Source organism: Plutella xylostella, chromosome 13 (assembly GCF_932276165.1).
Source record: "Plutella xylostella chromosome 13, ilPluXylo3.1, whole genome shotgun sequence".
NCBI classification, from domain to species: domain Eukaryota; kingdom Metazoa; phylum Arthropoda; class Insecta; order Lepidoptera; family Plutellidae; genus Plutella; species Plutella xylostella.
Genome location: NC_063993.1, coordinates 9,990,155 through 10,010,000, shown reverse-complemented (window position 1 = coordinate 10,010,000; position 19,846 = coordinate 9,990,155). Strand labels below are relative to the sequence as shown.

General features: G+C 37.4%; 1 protein-coding gene and 1 long non-coding RNA gene across 2 annotated transcripts in view; both read right to left on the bottom strand.

The window, feature by feature from the left end:
• Positions 1–19,846, bottom strand: part of LOC105385239 (paired mesoderm homeobox protein 2B) — a 36,545-nt gene that overhangs the window by 6,767 nt on the left and 9,932 nt on the right. The gene's annotated exons all lie outside the window — the stretch shown is intronic.
• LOC125489390 lies at positions 12,193–12,653 on the bottom strand. The gene is made up of 2 exons (XR_007266944.1): positions 12,606–12,653; positions 12,193–12,510 (listed from the first exon to the last, which is right to left on the bottom strand). It is a non-coding gene; the product is annotated as an uncharacterized LOC125489390 (long non-coding RNA).

Genomic DNA, 19,846 nt, shown 5'->3' with positions numbered 1-19,846 from the left:
CAGTTAAATCTAAATAATATGGGTCTATTCTGTATGAATCTACAATTGTGTTATAAGAAGAAATACAGAAGGTACCTACATTATGTATTTATAGGCAGGTATGATAAATACTGTTGATATAACGTGTTACGGTTTATTTACGATGAAATAAACAAAGGGGAATTATAAAACGAGCGAACAAAAAAAAACTTTGCGACTGATGATGACATACTGTTTTAATAACTTGAGCGGTATGAATTTTAGTAAGCGAAAAATTAACTAAACTGTCGACGAATATTGATTTATAATAAAATCCAAAACGAGCTTACAAAAAGTGGATTATGATAAATCCATTTCAGATATTAAAATTTTATCCGAGCGACTTAATTACTAAGTGAGCGACTGGAAATACAGAGAGGGCAACTTCAATATTAAGATAGATTCGATTTTTCTAAGTGAGGTTATACTTAGCGAACTACTAAAAAGTTCACTTTGAGCAAAGTTTTGTATGCTGCTTTATTAATGATTATTGGTTACTGATATTCTATCTGAAGCGTCCGTAGTCGAGCGGGCCTCAGTGATCGTAACTGATCGCTGAGGTTAAGCAACAACTGACACGGTCAGCCATTGGATGGGTGACCAATTTCAAGTGGTGCTTTTCTGGACGCTTCCGTGCTTCGGACGGCACGTTAAGCCGTGGGTCCCGGTTGCTGCTTCGGCAGCAGTCGTTAAGCCTAGTCAGAGGGCGGCTTGAAAACATCTGACAGTCGGGTTGCCCACTTACCCGACAACTCTCTCAGCACAAGCTTGCTTGTGTTGGGGTCCACCAACCCGCACTTGGCCAGCGTGGTGGACTAGGCCTAAACACTTCCTTCATTGGAAGGAGAAGCGTGCCCCAGCAGTGGGGACGTAATGGGTCGTGATGATATTCTATTTGAGGGCTTATGTTTTTTATTTTGATACGCTTCTTTTTGCTTTGCTTTGCAACGAAAATGCTACAGATTTAAACTATACTATAAGTTTAGTCATATAAGTTCTTTTGTTTTATTTGTTGTTTCCTTGTGTATTTTTGGTGTGTGGTGCTGGTCACCGAATAAATATTTTTTATCTTTTTTATATTACCCTGACTACTGAGCCGATGGTCCCGGGTTCGATTGCCCGGCTGGGGCAGATATTTGTTTAAATACAGATATTTGTTCTCGGGTCTTGGATGTGCCCGTAAAATGGCAATAGGCCCGCCCCCTATTACATTGGGACTAACATAACGCTCTGGCGAAAAGTGGGTGCAGCAATGCACCTCTGCCTACCCCGCAAGGGAGTACATTAGTACAAGGCGTGAGTGTATGTTTTTTATACTCTGCTCATTAGTGTATTTTTCAAAGTGGTTTTTGTATTCGAAACACTTAATTTAAGATAAAATGCCGCTCAGTATAAAAAATACATTTGCCAAATATTGAAAAAAATGCAGGACGTAACGTTGACACTCAAACAAATATTAGGTCGCTCAAATATTATGAAGCTGCTCATTTTATATTTTAAGTAACTCAAATTAATGTTTGTAAGTTGCTGTTCTGTTGATTTCTCGTCACTCGCAGTCAGTCGCTCACTTAGTAATTCTATAACCCAAATTAATTAATTTTGACACTTAGAACTGTAATTTACAGTCACTCGTTTTATTACTACCCATAAACAAATGGTGCCGTTAATAGAATGTTTGCAAGCCGTTTCAGTTTTATGAGATGATGGATACTATTGGATACTAATTTATGAAGGATACCGTTCCAAATTTTTAAATTATTGCACGATGGCTATCCAAGCATCCGTCCATAGTAGGTAATTTAGTTGCTTTTATAGCCATGTTACAGGTTCTGCCTAGTTTGGGATCGGGTGGCCGTGTCTGAGAGGTCCCCAAATATTATTGTAATTCATTATTAATATTTTTTTCGAACTAACTGTAATAAAAAAGATAAAGATAAAAAGATAATCTATCTGTAAAGGCAATCTATCTGAAAAAGTAAGTAAATGTCAAATGTTCATATTAGACGATTGGCGGGTCGCTGGCAAGCGCGGCCGATATCTTAGAGAAAATCAGTGCTTTCGGGCGGAAAGGCTGCTGCTACGTGCGCCGCCTAACAAGCGCCAAGTCGGGCCAAGTCCTAACGAATACATGGACTCGCCTGATTGGCCGGGCCCGCCGGGAACTCGCATTATTTACGAATCGGAAAAATCAGAGCGAAACCCATGCGGCATCCGCAAACACACAAATAACTGCCGCCACCGCCAATACCAATGAGCACCGATACTGAGATATACAAAGGTAGGTACTACCTATGTGGTAATCTCAAAGAGTGGCGCCGCCGGCGAGTGTTTGCCTCAAGTTGTGGGTTGTTTGTCCGCGCGAGTCAACAGCTCGCCCCAGCCGCCGCCGTCACGCCCCGATCAAACATCGATCGCTCCAATAATCCCACTTTACGATTTGTTGCCACTCGTGCCATCATCGTAAATTCATAAATTGCGGCCATCAGATAAATAGTACGGCGAAAATGTCAATAATAAATAACGGGTGGGCAATTAAGCGTTAGGGTCGAAACAATCGAGCTTGAATCGAAATGCACTTTGCAAATGAAGAGAGGGGAGGGTTGCGGGGTGTGGGGGGGGGATGCATCGGGGAATGTAATTAAAGTGGAGACGGCACACGCCACAGCTGCCTCCGCCATTACCGCCAGATCATCAGCAGTCGGCGACGGCCTCCGAATTAGGTTAATTGCCGCCGAACAAAAACTTTGAATGTCAGATCATGCACTTTGTTTCGGGTAAATTGATTAGATGTTGCAGAGTGAAGGCTGAGTTTCATTGTCGATGTTTATCTAATCAGTGAAAGAGTACCTACCAACTTCAAATGTAAAGTACTTATGTAGCAACCTAACCAATATCTACTAGTAAAATTTTATTAAATTTAATACCTGCCTATTTTTTTACATATATGCGTTCACATATTTTGTTTTACTTCTTTATCAATGTATTTTTTGTGCGTTTTTGGCAATCCAGGCAATGAGTACTTAAGGACATCGTTCGTTTTTTTTCTAAATACACCGCTGACCAAAACAGTACAGTTAATAAAGTGTCAAAACATCGCATTTAACAGGCGCCGGCCCCTAATTTAGTCGAGCTCAAAGCTAACACCTTACACCAGGGGGTTGTTGAATACAGTGGCTTCAGCAAACAGCACGAAGCAACAATGGTTGAGTATTAAAATAAACAATGTCAAACGACGCCATGTGGCGGGTAAACACCCTGCTAATATATGCAGCCAAAACCCTCCCACCAACTTTGAGCGACATTTAGTTTTGTCTGCTGCCATTGCTGCACTGAGCACGACTCCAGAAAACTTTCTCCTCACAAAACACTAATGAATGTTCGTCTGGATTCTAGATAAACAAAAAAGAAGATGCATCCAACGTTTTTTTGTAAAAAGTTTTAAATTACTGCCAAAGAGTTTTTAATCAAGTTTCTCTATGGTGTACGCGCCATAAATTCAAAATTCGAGTATCATTGGCACGTCATTGGTATCATCATTTTTCTTTTTAAATTAGGGCAAGGGAGCGTCATGTGTTCAGCCTATTATTGTGCGTTAAAAAGTTTAGCTCGCGCTCAGCGCAGCGGAAAGGGGGTGATTGTCATTCTTCACGCGATAATCGGCGTGACCAACCAATCGAGAGCGTTTTACTGTCTCGCCACTTGTTCGTTTCATCCTTTCCACTCGTAAGTATTATGATTTCATAGTAAAATATGACATGTATTTAATTATAGTGCTGAAATAACTAAAATTTCCAAAAATAATAATGAGGCATCTAAAAATTACTCATCTAAAAAGACTCATCAACTGACCTGTGTTATTCACGACTCCTTAGATTATACTTTTATACTGAAGGAATAAGAAGGTATCTTAATGTTTTACCAGACAACGAAAGACCAGTCGTTTCGGTTGCGGTCCGAACCTCCCAATACGGTCCTCAGCTCAGCCAGTGAGTCGGCAGCGTGTGGCCAGCCGGAATGATCTAATTGTATTCATTAGCCGGGGCAGGGCGCGCAAATATTGACTGCCAACGGCTCCCTACAGATAAAACATGGCTTTGATCATAACGGGATCGCTGTGAAAAAAGGTTCTGGCCTTTTTGGCCGGCTCGTGGATTTGTGTTTGGAGTTCCGGTTTTTGGAGGTTGAGGTTTTATCTTTCGGTGAGCAGAGTAGCTTATTATTTTATAGTACAGGTCCGGATTAATATTGAGAATGCTATTGTTATTTTTTTTTGTTTGTGCATGTAAAACTTATATTACTAAATATTACCAACAAAAACTAATAAAAATACTTGTATTTCTTACAAGTAACTACGACATAAATTCCACAATTTTATGCAAAAATCATACTGATGTAAATAAAAAGAAAACTCGTGAAACAAAATTAAATTCTCCGAGACGATCTCATTCACCTCAACAGCAATATTTAACTTGCGTTCCAAGCTCCACTTATTGGCGGCGAATCATCTGTCGATAGGCCGCCCGCGCCCCGGCCGCCCGCGCCCCGGGCAGAAGCAAACACCGCTGTTTGCATTCCCGGGATGAAAGAGAAACATCGGACCGCCCCGCCAACTACCAACCCTATAATCCCGCCAATTCTCACCTCTCCATCGTTCAATTACTAACTCTATTCCTTACTCGTTACGACTTAATTCAGCTTAGAATGACTTTCAACTTTTTTATTTTATTAACTGGTAACACATGTTAACATTTGCTGATAATCCTGTATTAACACATGATAATAAAGCAATGAATGCATAGTTTGCTTAACGCGTATGGCGCGGTGTTGAAAGGTCACTGACAGGTGTGCGTTTTGCTGCGTATGTTGTTTTGATTAACATTATTGCGTTTCGGCGGTGATGACCCTAAAAAAGGGTCGGTGATTAGTTTTTAGATGATTTCGTATTTAGCTTGTTAATAATAAACGGATTAGTACGGCAATAGTTAGCGCTTTATTATGTTATTAGAAACTGCAAAGATATCAAGAACTGATTTATATATGTAATGGAACTTTTGTTTATGAATGTATAAAGGTTAAGGGTTTATGTACAACTGAGCGTTAATAATATGAATATATAAACAGCAGTTTATGTATGTATGTACCTACTTACATTGCATAAAAAGTCTAGAACTGTGCTACAAAGAACCATACCACGCGCCTATCTAAAACTGTTTAAAAGCTTTTTAAATAATAAATTTTGTTCAAGTTGCAAATAATAAGGTCCCGGCAGTCAATAAAATAGTATTTTGTGCAAGTCACGGCGCGTGAATGATGATCGTCGAACTGTGGGTAATGTGACGGAAGGACCAGGATATCAACGCATCTGCTACACTTTTGCTACTAGACAAGTTAGTTATGTATCAAGCATTAAAAAAATAGTATGTACGGTGGCCTGCGCCTAAAAGTATACAGGCGGAGTTTTTAAAATAGCGATCCCTGATGATGAAGGGACCAGCTACATCTTTTATAAATCCGGGGGCGGGTTGTGTGTGATGTGTGTAGCAGTGGTGTTTATGTGGATGTCCTTGAGCAGCATGTGAGCTTGAGATCGCTATTTTAAAAACTCCGCCTGTATACTTTTAGGCGCAGGCCACCGTACCTACTTACGATAACATCTCGTGTATTTTTTTTAATTTATGAATAAATGACTGAAATTGAAATTGAAGTTTTATAAAATTAATTTACGCACTTTTGTGTCTCAGCTGTCTAACTTTCTAAGGACCAAAAAAAAATCAAGTATTTATTACTTACTAAATATTTAATAAAATAATGAAAACAAATCAATCGGTAAGTAAATATGATAACTTCTAAATAATCCATAACGTATCGGCCCCAATTCGATTAATCATTCGAAATCTCTGTAGCTGGCACAAAAGAAACAAACCGCTCAATTTAAAAACTATAACGGTTCAAATTGAAACATTGACGTGTCACCGTGACCCTTAGCTTCCGCAGTGATATTGCCAAGTAACTATAGCCCTTATTTTCAATAACATAAGGATTTATAAAACGTTACCATTATTTGTTAGTTTACAACAATACTCTAATCAGGTTGATCTCTGCGCACGCGCTATGTGTCTATGGTCATCGGCAGATGTTATTCTATCTATGAACAAAATCTCAAAATTGATTGCTTTTATATGCGACGTGAGTCATTGATTAATGAAAAGATAGATGCTTAGTTCTTCTTCTTTAATCATGTAAATGCAGTAAATGCTAACTCCCTCCAGTGTTTTGCTACTCTTATTGCGAGATCATTGGCCTTCATCAGGTCTCCTTGACTGCACTTTGGGGCTTTAGGACACTCTATAAGATGTGACGTAGTCTGGAGGCTTCCGCAACTGCATAGAGTGCTAATGCTTAGTTTATTAAGCACCAAATTTAGTTTGGAAGTTAATTATTAGGTACATTTCATCATTGCTTACATAGGAACTTCTTATTCTTGACGCACATCCATTAAACGTGAAAATACTCAAGTTGTATGGTAATAGCTATTTTAATATTTAAATGCATAATCATTTTCCACTCTTCCTTTCTCCCGTTCAGCATCAAATGAGGCGCCCTTTAGCAATAATGATAAATGTCTGCCGGCGGGAAATATAAACTGCAGTTAATGTTGGTACGATGGAAACACTTGTCCCTCATTCATTGCTAAATGGACCGTGAGTCCAGAATCGTCATTTCTGATTGCTTACGCTGTTTTGGAGATATAGGTCTTGAAGTATTATGTTTTTAACTTAATTATCTTCTTATCTAATATATTTTTAACTTCTAACTACTTCTACATTTTGCACTTTAGTTCATAATTCAGGGTATTTTATGATGATATTTCCTCTTATATTCGGTTTGTTTGAGATAAAAAAAACTATGTACATAATATATTATTATTATAATTACCTTCTAACAGATACTCTACAACCGTGAAGATCGTTATTCCGTTATTCTGATAAGCGCTACTATAAAATGTTAAACCATAACTTGATGCCAAAGATACACAATTCTTAGTGGCCAGTATCACCCAAAAAAAATATACAAAACGTTCCAAATCCTCAGAAGAAACATCCCGCGTCCCCTTCGGCCCGGCCGGCGGAATAGTTACGATATTCATACATTACTTGGCGTCTCATAGTTTGTGACGGGTCGTGTATGTTCCCCTCGCAAATATTATTATGATAGCGGCAGTGGGGCGGCCTCGGATTTGATTATTGAAATGACGCGCGACTATTTATAATGCATGGTTATTGTATTGTTTTTTTTCTAAGTGAGTTGTTCAATGTTGCAGGTTCATGGTGTTTTGGTTGGGATAAGTACTTAGATATTGATATTTTGCTTTTTTGTGTAAGAGGAAATGTACTCAATATAAAATACGGATTGATCTATGTTTTCACTGAGGTTTTTTTCGACTTCCTCATTTTTGCTCTTTTCTGCACTGTTCGATATCTAGATACTTTATCATGCATCATGCAGCTTTCATGATTTCCAGTTACGTTAGAAAATAATACGTTTCGCTTACTTTGTTTTAAATTAGGTAGGTACCTATATAGGTACACTAACTGTTTTATTTAATAAATAGCTCATTATTCACGCCGAGACATTTATATCTATCAGAAGAGTAAGGTAAACGGTCTTTGTATAAATGTGTCGGCGTAAATAATGAGCTAAAGATTTATACAAAGACCATTTACCATCTGATAGGTACCTATAAAATAAAATAGAAAACAGCGTGAGAACAAGAGTCCCTGTTTCATCACACTGGGAGTCTCACTCACAACTCCCAGAGGTGTTGGCAATATTTTTGGCACTTCAAACGTTGCAGCAACGTTGTATGATAGTTGTGTGTTGTGTGGGAGAGGGCTCGGCAGGCCCCGAGGGACGCAGCAAGTGCGACGGTAAATGAAAAATAATTGCGTGAAAGTTCAAGCTTCCCATGTTAGGGTAGAGGAGGTACAGTTGTAGTCTATTTTTTATGTTAATTCTGATTATCATATTCATAGTCATATTGACAAAATTTTATACAACATAGTTTATATTATTTGATGATAAAGCTTTTTGTTTTATAAATGTCTAGATTGGTGTGATGATATTTAATACTAAATTTATATACCTTAAAAATTTATATACCTTAAATTTATACACTTTAAAAAGTTGCATCTTTTGATTCAGCTTACATCTTTGATGTCATCTATCTTGTTTTTAAAAAAATGATCTTTTTCGTCTATTTTTTTTATTTAAAGTGGAAGTGAACACACTGTACCTCCGCTACAATCCACAGCAAGGAGGTTAAAAACAACATACAAACAACATGCAGAACACCACCGCCGCCGCCGCCGCCGCCGCCGCCGCCGCCGCCTGGGACTTCTAATGTGTGAAACTACGGGCGGGGCGTTTTCACACGTTTTGAATAAATGTATCGTTTTATCACTTGTAATTTAGGTGCTTAGGCTTGCCTTTTTATAGAACGTTTGTTATCAAGTGTTTGACTTGGTTATAGGAACAGTATTTTAGTTAGTGTTAATTCTGAACGTTTCTACTGATATATTAAATTCGATATGAATGAATTTACTTACTTACGTTTATATCCGTTATAATCGATAAAACCAAAAGACGAGGCTGTTCTTATTTTGAAACTAACAAAAGCAACGTTGCACAAAATAAAACAATGTTAAGCTACGACGGTGCTACGAAGGCGCTACGGAGGTTTCGTAGCACCTCGTAGCACCTCGTAGCTCGTAGCACTTTAATCATTTTAAGTGGCTCTACGATTTGTTACTCTAATCGTGAATAAGTGAATCATAAATAAAATCACTATTATTAGATGATATCGCTTTAGGTAAACAACGTGGAAATGTGAAATAAATTAGTTACAATTTTTTTTTTTTTTTTGTGTTTAACCAACGCATTTGTTTTTTTTTATAATACTACTTAGATTTTTATAACTATGTAGGTTTTCAGTATTATTATATTATGTAGGTATTCACATATCGTTTATAATATGCAGTTTATAAATATCTATTGTTTTCACACGTTACCCATTTTCTTACTCTTTTTCCTATCTATATGTGGTTGTCTGGAAGATATTACTTTTAGTAATAAGGCTGCCGATTGTACTATTTCTTTTCTATGTTTTTAAAACTGTTTCTGTTTATGTGCAATAAAGAGTATTTCATCTTTATCTTTACTAGGGTTTTTTTTTTATTTGAATTTATATATGACATTATTTGTGATTTCCGTAAACAAATAATCCTTAAACGCCACACTAAAATCATTCCCACGTCATTCAACACCGTGTGAATCGCGCCTACTCAACAAATCGAGATAAGAATCAATTCGTCACATCGAATCATCACATCATCCTTATCTCTGCTATGCCCTTTTCGTACTACCGCGTCATCTCTTTCACTCATCACTGGCATGAGGGAGACAGAGCTATGGTCCAGTACCATAGAGATAGAGAGTCGGCGAGCCCTCGGAAGAATAACAACGTACGGTGCCGCGGGGCAATCGTTCAGAAATGTACAAACTGTGGGAACATTTCGCTTGGACACTTGTAGTGAGCGTAGCAAGTCCTAAACGTGCGAATTTATATCCTGATTGCAGAATGTTGTTTGTTTAACTTGGTTTCTCAAATAAATATTATTACCTACCTACCTCATCCATTCTGTAAAAAATACAATGGGCTGGTTGACTGTCATTTGTTTTTTACTTATGAAAAAGAAAAAGCGTTGGACGTTTAATGGTCACCAACATTTTTATCATTAAGTTAATTTAAATTATTTCTAATGTGGTTTTCAGCATACAAATAAATATTTTAGCCTCCTTGCTGTTTGAAACTTCACCTAGAAGACAAGAATTTATCTGAACAGACCAGGAAACAGTCTACTCCTAATTTCTTCTATGACTCCAACCTATAAAACTCCTTTCACGAATCCCTTATAGTAATGAGTAGTCAGTAACCCCCCATTACCGGTTCCTCCCTAATTAAACTGAGCTCGTCTGTACATGTATTAGTGCGCCCACTGTACTGGCGTCTAAACTGTTTAACTGTTTGTTTCAGAGACAATCACATCTTCCGCCAGCCACTACCGCCATTAAGGGGGTTTGGATCCACTGGGACTTACTCATTAGATTCAGAAAATTAATTAATTCGCTTTTTTATAGTTAGCTTTTATTTTTTGACTAATTAACGTATAAAGTAAGTATTTTCAAAAAGCTAATTTTAGATGGTACATTTTATATTAACATTATTTGAAGCAAAAACCAAGTAGTACCTAGTTATGGTTACGATGTTTTCCATTGAGAAAAATATACGTATAAATAATGCAGATGTGACATCCAATAATTCATGTAATTATTTACAATCTTATTAGATATTTATGTATTAAAATTCTCACAAAATAGTGAAAAAATACTCTGTAATCAGAAAAGCGCGTACCCAACTCTACAGTCCACTCCGAACTCGTCCAACGCCGCTTCGCGCGACCCTCGCTAAGTGATTACTTAATCCACCGCACAGCCGACAATCAACGCGATTAACTATGCCCAAACATCGATTACTTTATCCCACTGTCTACTACTTACTACTCGATATTACGGAGATACTAGTGGAGAGTATGAATCGATTCATTCAACCCTGTTATCGTGATTAGCTTGCGTAATCTCTGGAATGTGGGAAAACTTAGCATAAATAATTAGACTGGCTTGATCCAAATATTAATTACTTAAATCTTCAAATCTATCACTACATGTACTCTTACATTTGATTTAATATTTTAGTTAGCAAGCCAGACCTAATCAAGTCTTTGTTTTTCGTTAAAGTCATGGGCGTTTGTTTTAAAAGCTCGTTGTGAAATAATATAATTTACTTAGGTACTAAATTACTTAGCTGATTTTCTTTATCATAGTCAAATGCGTTCAATTCGTAATTGCCTGTTATTTTAAAACAATATAATGGACTTCACGTTAACCCTGAAATGTTTGCAACAAAGAATTTTATGTATTAACCCCTTTCTCATAATGACTATCATATCCAATAATACCCATTATTCCAACGACCAACTCAAAAACATCTAATACAACCTAATCACTAACCGATACAAACCCGACCATTTCCATTACAGCACAAAAACGTTAACCAAACAAAACAATTATCCAATCAAACATTCTAATCCGGTACAGTCGCCGCCACGAGTCATTACAGGCTTTACGACAACGGGAGTGCAGTCGCGCACACAATGGGATGTGTCGTTGTACTCGCGAGAGACAATTTGTGGCAAGTGCGCCTAATCGAGGATGGAATGGCGCGTTGAGACGGCGCGTGGCGCGCGCGTGTTGACGCGTGCAGGCGCGTGCTAGGCACCTGTGTGCGCGACTGAACTTGTTTGTTTGTTAGACTCCATTGATAGTAGTGATGTGGGGTGATTGCTGTTGAAGTAAAGCTCTAAGTTACTGTAGAGAAAGCTCTACTCGTCAGAAAATGAATTAAGGACGTTTAACGGGTGACCGACATGACATGTTTACAGCAAAATAAGGTTTCAGCCTATAAGAAATTATAAAAGTGTTAAACATAATTTGATTATCTCTCATCATAAGAAATGTTTTCTTCTACACCTAATGCGAAAATCGTTAACACACGCTTGCAGTACTTATGTAAGATTATTTTCATGAATACCTGTAATAACAATATGTACCTACCTAACTTTCCGACAGATTCAGGTCCAGGCAACAGGGGCCATATCGCGAAGTCCAAAAGAAGGACATTATTATTACGATTTAAGGGTGGCTGTTACGAACTTCTATTTAAATACTACATAAATTCATTTAGCTAATTGCGTTTAATGCACTAAACAATTTTATCCTAAACATGTTTAGCTTCATAATTCACCATGGTATTTCGATTACTATTTAGTTAAATGCGTTTAGCATCCTGCGATTTGTTATTTACGTTCAGTTCCACATCTTTTTAATGAGAGACTTCATATTTTTTATTGAACATTCGAAACGACTCAGCGTAAAACGGAGTCAATCTATCAATTTCAAACATAGACAAAATAACACTATTTATTTCAAAACAAAACTTATTTCGGCTTTCACCGCGTGGTGGTGTTTGTATTTATTTGTTGTTGTGATTTCAAAGTAAAATGAATAGTCAAGCAACTTCTTCTCGTGTTCGTGCCCCTAATTTTACAAGGGAAGAACAAGATTTATTGTGCAATGTATTGGAACCATACTTGCACATTATAGAGAGCAAAAAAACGTTGTTCCTAAATGGTATCAGGAGATTTAATGTATTTTTTATACAATAATGCTATTGCATGAGTAACTCTATGAATGATTCTGCAAGCTGCTGTTGGTTCTTCCACACCTATCACATCTCCACAAGTAATTAACTGACTGCCAGTTGCATAATATCGGAGTGTGCATAACAACTGGTTCATTGGAGTAACTGCATTATTTCTGTAACAATAATTATAGGTACTTACTTACAAATAAAAGTATAAGATAATGATGTAGTCAGATAACTTTATTATTTCAATACCTTAGCTACTTACCTGGTGGAAATAAATTCAAGATGTTGTTGAATTTCTTGTAGTAGAAGCATTGACTTATATATTACTAGCGTAAGGACAGGCCCAACCGCTCTAGAAAATGACACCCTCGCGTTGGCCCTAAAACCTCATAAATCTGTCATAATTTGTATGAATTTAGGGCCAGCGCGCGGGTGCCATTTTCTTTTGACAAAACGTTCTGACGGGCGTATCCTTCCTTTTGAAATCATTGAGTAGAAGCGATACAGTTTGTTTTGTCAAACGAAATCTCCTAACAAATGTTTTATCCGGTAGTGTCTCAAATAAGTTAGTTCTTTCTGCAATATAGCGTAATGAGCGAGGTCTATTCATAAAGAGAAGTAATTCTTCATCATCGTCATCAAACAAAATATCCCACAAATACATTATTTATTAGATAACCTCAACATAACCTCTGAACAATGACCTCTGAATCTCTCACAGACTACAACTAGACATCACTGAGGAAAAATGCTAGAAATGGAAAAGTTCTCTTGACAGCCGGTCGGTCAGCTGGTCGCCGCGACTGACGCCATGACAGTAGATAAATGTGTTTAGTAAAGTTAAATAGCCATTTGACCGCATTTAGGTTTAACAGATTACTAATCATATTTAAGTCGTGGTAAAAGATGTTTTACGAAATTTAATTTCAAATTGTGTTTAAATAAAAAGTTAAATACATTTATCACTTTTATAAAAGCCACCCTAAGGGTGGCTGTTACGAACTTCTATTTAAATACTACATAAATTCATTTAGCTAATTTCGTTTAATGCACTAAACAATTTTATCCTAAACATGTTTAGCTTCATAATTCACCATGGTCTTTTGATTACTATTTAGTTAAATGCGTTTAGCATCCTGCGATTTGTTATTTACGTTCAGTTCCACATCTTTTAATGAGAGACTTCATATTTTTTATTGAACATTCGATACGACTCAGCGTAAAACGGAGTCAATCTATCAATTTCAAACATAGAGAAAATAACACTACTTATTTCAAAACAAAACTTCACCGCGTGGTGGTGTTTGTATTTATTTGTTGTTGTGATTTCCAAGTAAAATGAATAGTCAAGCAGCTTCTTCTCGTGTTCGTGCCCCTAATTTTACAAGGGAAGAACAAGATTTATTGTGCAATGTATTGGAACCATACTTCCACATTATAGAGAGCAAAAAAACGTTGTTCCTGAATGGTATCAGGAGATTTAATGTATATTTTATACAATAATGCTATTGCATGAGTAACTCTATGAATGATTCTGCAAGCTGTTGGTTCTTCCACACCTATCACATCTCCACAGGTAATTAACTGACTGCCAGTTGCATAATATCGGAGTGTGCAAAACAACTGGTTCATTGGAGTAACTGCATTATTTCTGTAACAATAATGATAGGTATAAATAAAAGTATAAGATAATTATGTAGTCAGATAACTTTATTATTTCAATACCTTAGCTAATTACCTGTTGGAAATAAATTCAAGATGATGTTGAATTTCTTGTAGTAGAAGCGATAGGTAGCTCAGTCGGGTAAGCGCCCGCTTCTCACGCCAGAGATGCGGGTTTCGAATCCCGGCGCTGCCATGTACCAATGAGTTCTTTTAACTTAAGTACAATGTATATCATCGCTCTTACGGTGAAGGAAAACATCGTGAGGAAACCTGCATATCTAGATCTAGCACATCTAGATAATAATATGTGAACCCACCAACCCGCAGTGGACCAGGGTGGTGGGAAATGGTCCAAGCTTAGGAAGGCAGTTTAGACCTTGGGGATATGCACAAAGGTTCCACTCGAGAGAGCCAGGTGCAGGTACTTACACCCACACATAGAATAGAATAGAATAGCGATACAGTTTGTTTTGTCAAACGAAATCTCATAAAAAAATTTTTATCCGGTAGTGTCTCAAATAAGTTAGTTCTTTCTGCAATATAGCGTAATGAGCGAGGTCTATTCATATAGAGAAGTAATTCTTCATCATCGTCATCAAACAAAATATCCCACAAATCCATTATTTATTAGATAACCTCAACATAACCTCTGAACAATGACCTCTAAATCTCTCACAGACAACAACTAGACATCACTGAGGAAAAATGCTAGAAATGGAAAAGTTCTCTTGACAGCCGGTCGGTCAGCTGTTCGCCGCGACTGACGCCATGACATGCGTAGTAGATAAATGTGTTTAGTAAAGTTAAATAGCCATTTGACCGCATTTAGGTTTAACAGATTACTAATCATATTTAAGTCGTGGTAAAAGATGTTTTACGAAATTTTATTTCAAATTGTGTTTAAATAAAAAGTTAAATACATTTATCACTTTGATAAAAGCCACCCTTGTGTTTTTAATGTCATATTTAATACAATTTGAATCCGAAAATCGTTGTCAAAACAAGTTCTCAGTCAGCTATCGACTCGTAGCAAACCGTTTCGTATTTTCTGTCTTCGACATTCGTGCACTTTCAATGAATAAACGTGTGACAAATAAATCAATAAGCAAGTGATTTAGTTTGTGATAAAATAGAGCTGCACATTATAAAGTGATAGCAATCACACGGTCGACGCGTCGCGATCGCATCCCTAGTCGCTAGCGGCACATGTTGATCTTATCACTACGGAGCGGACTAATTGTTGCATGAAGGGTCAGCTCGATCACCCATGAATAACGTCGAGTTCTTTAGGTTACATTAGAACGGGTACCTACTACGGAAAACAGAGAAAAATACGTGTCTGCTATGTTCTCTATTAAATCTAAAATATGGAATAAATAGAGTTTTGATTTTCATACCATGGAAGCTACCCTATTGCTTAAGTATATCGATCTTTGTTTTGAGTTGTCCTGAAAAGGTTTTAAACAAGGTATTTAAACAATTTAAGTAATATATTTAATATCTACTTTATTAAGTAACTATGATAAATTATTAACACCAAAGCCGATAAAGATCTCGAATCCGACTTTAAACACAAACATGGCGTCGCGTCGATCAAACCCCATTACGCCCCCCGCGGGCGCAGATTGAGACAAGACAAGAGAATCGAAAGCCAGCATTTTGGCATTTCGTCCCTTGAGCGCGTCAATCTTTATTGCAAGGCTGACCAGCCAGTGCGAGCCGGGTTTTCTGTCAACTGTCATCTGTCACTGTGACAGCTGGAGTATGATTGCTGCTAGTCTATGCGCGGCCGGGGACGCTCCGCTTGTGAATTTTGGAAGGACTCGCCCGGTTCGCTATCGGGCGTTTTGTGTGGTAAATGGAAATGGATGGGTCCATGAAGCGGGCGGTCATTTTGACAGTCTCTAGGTGTGTCGTTTATGCCCGTGGTAAGGGTAAATCAGTAACTGACTGATTACCCAACAAACATTTTACCCTCAGTTACAGCTTTTTTTATAACTTTAACCTGTATAACTGTGTTATAATTATCTCAGTTCTAACATAAAGCGATAAAGATGAGTTAACAAATGGAATTAGTGTTAACAGCAGGTTTAAGTGTTAAAATGGTATTAGTCAAAGCAATTATAATTAAGATGTTATAGGTTTAAACTGTTTCTAGAACCTAAAGCTATACAAGAGTGCTCACTGACACCTGTTAACACTTATGGTTGTTAAGTGGTTTCCTTTAATACTCATATATGGGATAAACAATATTTTGCTTTAAAATACTTACTTATTTATGTTAATTTTGTCATTCCAGTCATGCCAATCGATTTATGAAACTAATGGACATACAGCAAGGATGCAAAAAAATACAAAATTGAGTCGTCTATTTTATATTTACTTATGTTTCATTTGAAATCCTTAATAAATTTGGAGCGCATTAAAATTGAGGTGGGAAATATGGTATACATTACAGTAAAATTACAATGGCATATTATTTTCAATTCACAAAACATGTTAAGTCAAGTTAATATATTATATTTACTGTTATTTAGTAATGATCAATACTGTCACTCTAATACTATCGCGTATGATTGCTGTTGACACTATTATTTTCAAAGACATACAACTTGTATGGTAAAAGTGTATTCGAAAAACGGTAACATACTCACTTAACCCTTTTTTACCAAACAAATAAGAGTCAGGGATTCAAATAACCATTCTACAACTACAACTATACCGGTAAAAGTTCTAGCTGAGAGGGATTAAACGCTCTTCTATAGTAACTTTAGCACTTCAATGACACCGTACTACAGGCTTTCTATAACTTAAACACTTCAATGACACCGTTCTACAGACTTTCTAAAGCCTTAACTCTCAAAATCGTGGGCCTCTTTCGTGGTTATAAGTGAGTTAGAGCACTCTCCTACACTCTTATACAGCTATGTCTTAACACTTTAATTTTCTAATGGAACCATTATACAAGTTATATGAGAGTTTTTTTAACGCTACGGTGTTAGTTGGGTAAGTGAGGTATTAACACATTATCATAAAAAGGTAGGTACTTAAGGCAGGAACTATGGTTGTAGAGAATGTAAGAATTCAAAACAAAGCAAAAAGAAGTTGCGAACACTTTATAACACAGCAAAGCTTAAAGAAGCACAGTTCTAAGTGTCTAATCACACAGGACAGGCAAAGTGGCGCGGTCCATATTTCCCATGTCCTAATCCGCCGCGCGAGGCTCGCAAAAAAGACCGATTGTGATAATGTAGAATTTATCGACTGGGACGATGCAACGCCCATTTGATGGATTAAATTGCCCCGTCCCTATGACAACGTGGGCTAGGGAAAAATGGGAAAAATACGCCGTGTATTAAAAAGCAGCTGGTCATTTTTCACGCGTTTTCTTTTGTTTCCGTGGAGGTTAGCAGGTGGCCGGTGTTGCCACACTTTTGTTGTATTTCCCGGGTTTCGGCGCAGGTGGCCAGTTTTCGGTGTTTTATTGCTTCGTTCCGCAACTAGGTTTTAGCATGAGACTAGTAACTATTTGCTTAATGGCAGTAGGCTGTGTTTATATTGCCGTACAAAAATAAAGAGAAAGATTCATGATAAAAATTATATGAGTAATAGGTACATTATTTAAGAAACTCCCGCTAAAAATTATAAGAGCAATAGTAAGTTATTTTAGAAAATAAAATGCAGTTCGTAATAATCCCACCCACATTCAGCATAAATATCAAAATCATTATCCAAACGCAGAGCCTCTTCTAACAAGGGAGATAATTAATTCATTTTTTCGTGAGGCGAATCCCGAAAGGGAGAGAAATTTTCAGCGGAATGCAAAGTAAAATTTTGCAAATGAATATTAATATTTGAAACGCGAGTGTGGTTGTTCCCCGCCCGCCCCGCGCCCCGCCCGCCCGCGCCTGTCGTAACATTTGAGAAATAAAATGTATATTACATGTAAATCTGTAACATTCTGACCAGCCACTATTTAATCTCATGCACATTTTGAATGAAAAAGTTGGCTTTCTATGTTGGTTTCGCTTGATTTTCAACTTTTTATTTCCAGTCGGTATTACACTTCATTTAATTGCTGAAAATATGAGAATGTGCCTCATCGATAGCTTTAATTAAGTACCTAAATCATCATTAGCCGAAGCAAAACGCGTGAACTTCAATATAAACACATAATCAGAATGAAAATGAACCACAACGCGCGAGGGGCCGAAATTACAATGGTTTTAATTGTTTTATGTGTTGCCATTTCAGTAAACATGTAGATTGTAGCTCGGTCGCGATTGCAGCGCGCATAATTGTGATATGTGAAGTGAATTCGCATTTTCCGGCGAGTTTTAATTATCAGAAGTCGTGTCCGCTGAAATACGCGACCGCCCTCCGTATTTATAGCCTCGGTGCGTTCCGATACACACTTTTTAGCGTAATGAGCGCAGATGGGGAGCGGTATGTGCGCCCTTCCCTTATTTACTTACGCGCTGACGGGTAGCGGAAAAGTGCATCTGTGGTTCTTTGAATTGAGTGTGAAATATAATGTTTCGACAGCACTTGAAACGGTCGTTTACCCTAAGGCTTTTGAAGAGTAATCCAATAAGACATTCACAACACAACCAAACTAGTTGCCGCCCGCGGGCTCTCTGTCACTAAAGATTCTATTTATACATGGTCCATGTTTAGTTTGTCGTCCATCCGTGTAAGTTTATTCTATCCGGGTCAATACAGCAGCCCGGGGGCTCGGCGACTTCAGAATATAGAATAAGTGTCGTGACTCCAGGACGTGATCAGATAGACGTGGGGCTGCACGCCATCAAATATTCATGTGCCGCTGTGGGCACGTAAAAATAAGCGCTTATTATGAAATTATGAACTTAACCACGAAATGTTTTCTTTTTTCACGCAGCCGTCAGCCAGCCAGGAATTAGTAGACACTAATTGGAATGCGGAAGGCTGACGGGCGGACTTTTTTTACGTTCCTTTTTGAAATACTGGCCGACAATAGAAATAATTCAGCTGTTTGTTTTTTTTTTTGGCTGTTTGTTGCGTAACGACGCATTTGCATTGCATGAACGTTTTGGTGCTTTGGTTTATTTTTATTTCGTTTGTAAAATCTAATGGGTAAATATTTGCTGTTGACATTTGGGTTTCATAAATGTTACTGGATTTGCTAGCATGCCGCCAGCTGGCATCAATCAAGAATATACAACGACTTAATTAAGATCACAATAATTTCAGAATTCACCATCTTTCAAACTTGTGGTTTAGCAAAGCATATAAGGAAAGCTACAACCAACGAAGTGTTAGCCCAGAGAATTTTTCGCTTAACGAACGTCAAACCACTGGTGGATGAAACCGTAAAGGTAAGCGTCTACCTATCGGTAGCGTTATCGTACATATTGTTAGGATATCATCATAAATTAATCTTAATTTTGTTTTGTTTTGTTTTGTTTTGTTTACAGTTTTTATTATTTTCTTTTAAAAGGCGGCTAAACGCTGATTCAATATATATAAATGTGTACCTACCTACATGTACAACGTCTACCGGCCATTCCTAGAAAATCATTCGAGCGCGGGTTGTCAGAAGGCGTGCACTGTTAAGTTTATAACTAACCAATTTGTTTCGAATAAGTAGCACTTATGTTATTACTGAATCACTGTATACCTAATTAATTAACATCATATCATAACGTACATCACAGTGGCTTTCAGTTGTTTCCTATCACTACAATTACCTGCTCATACTTACAATATCGGACCAAGCTGATTTTCATAAATGTACCAAGAAACGGCGTCGGAAATGCCAATGAAGTGGACGCACTTGTGTAAATTATACACACAAAG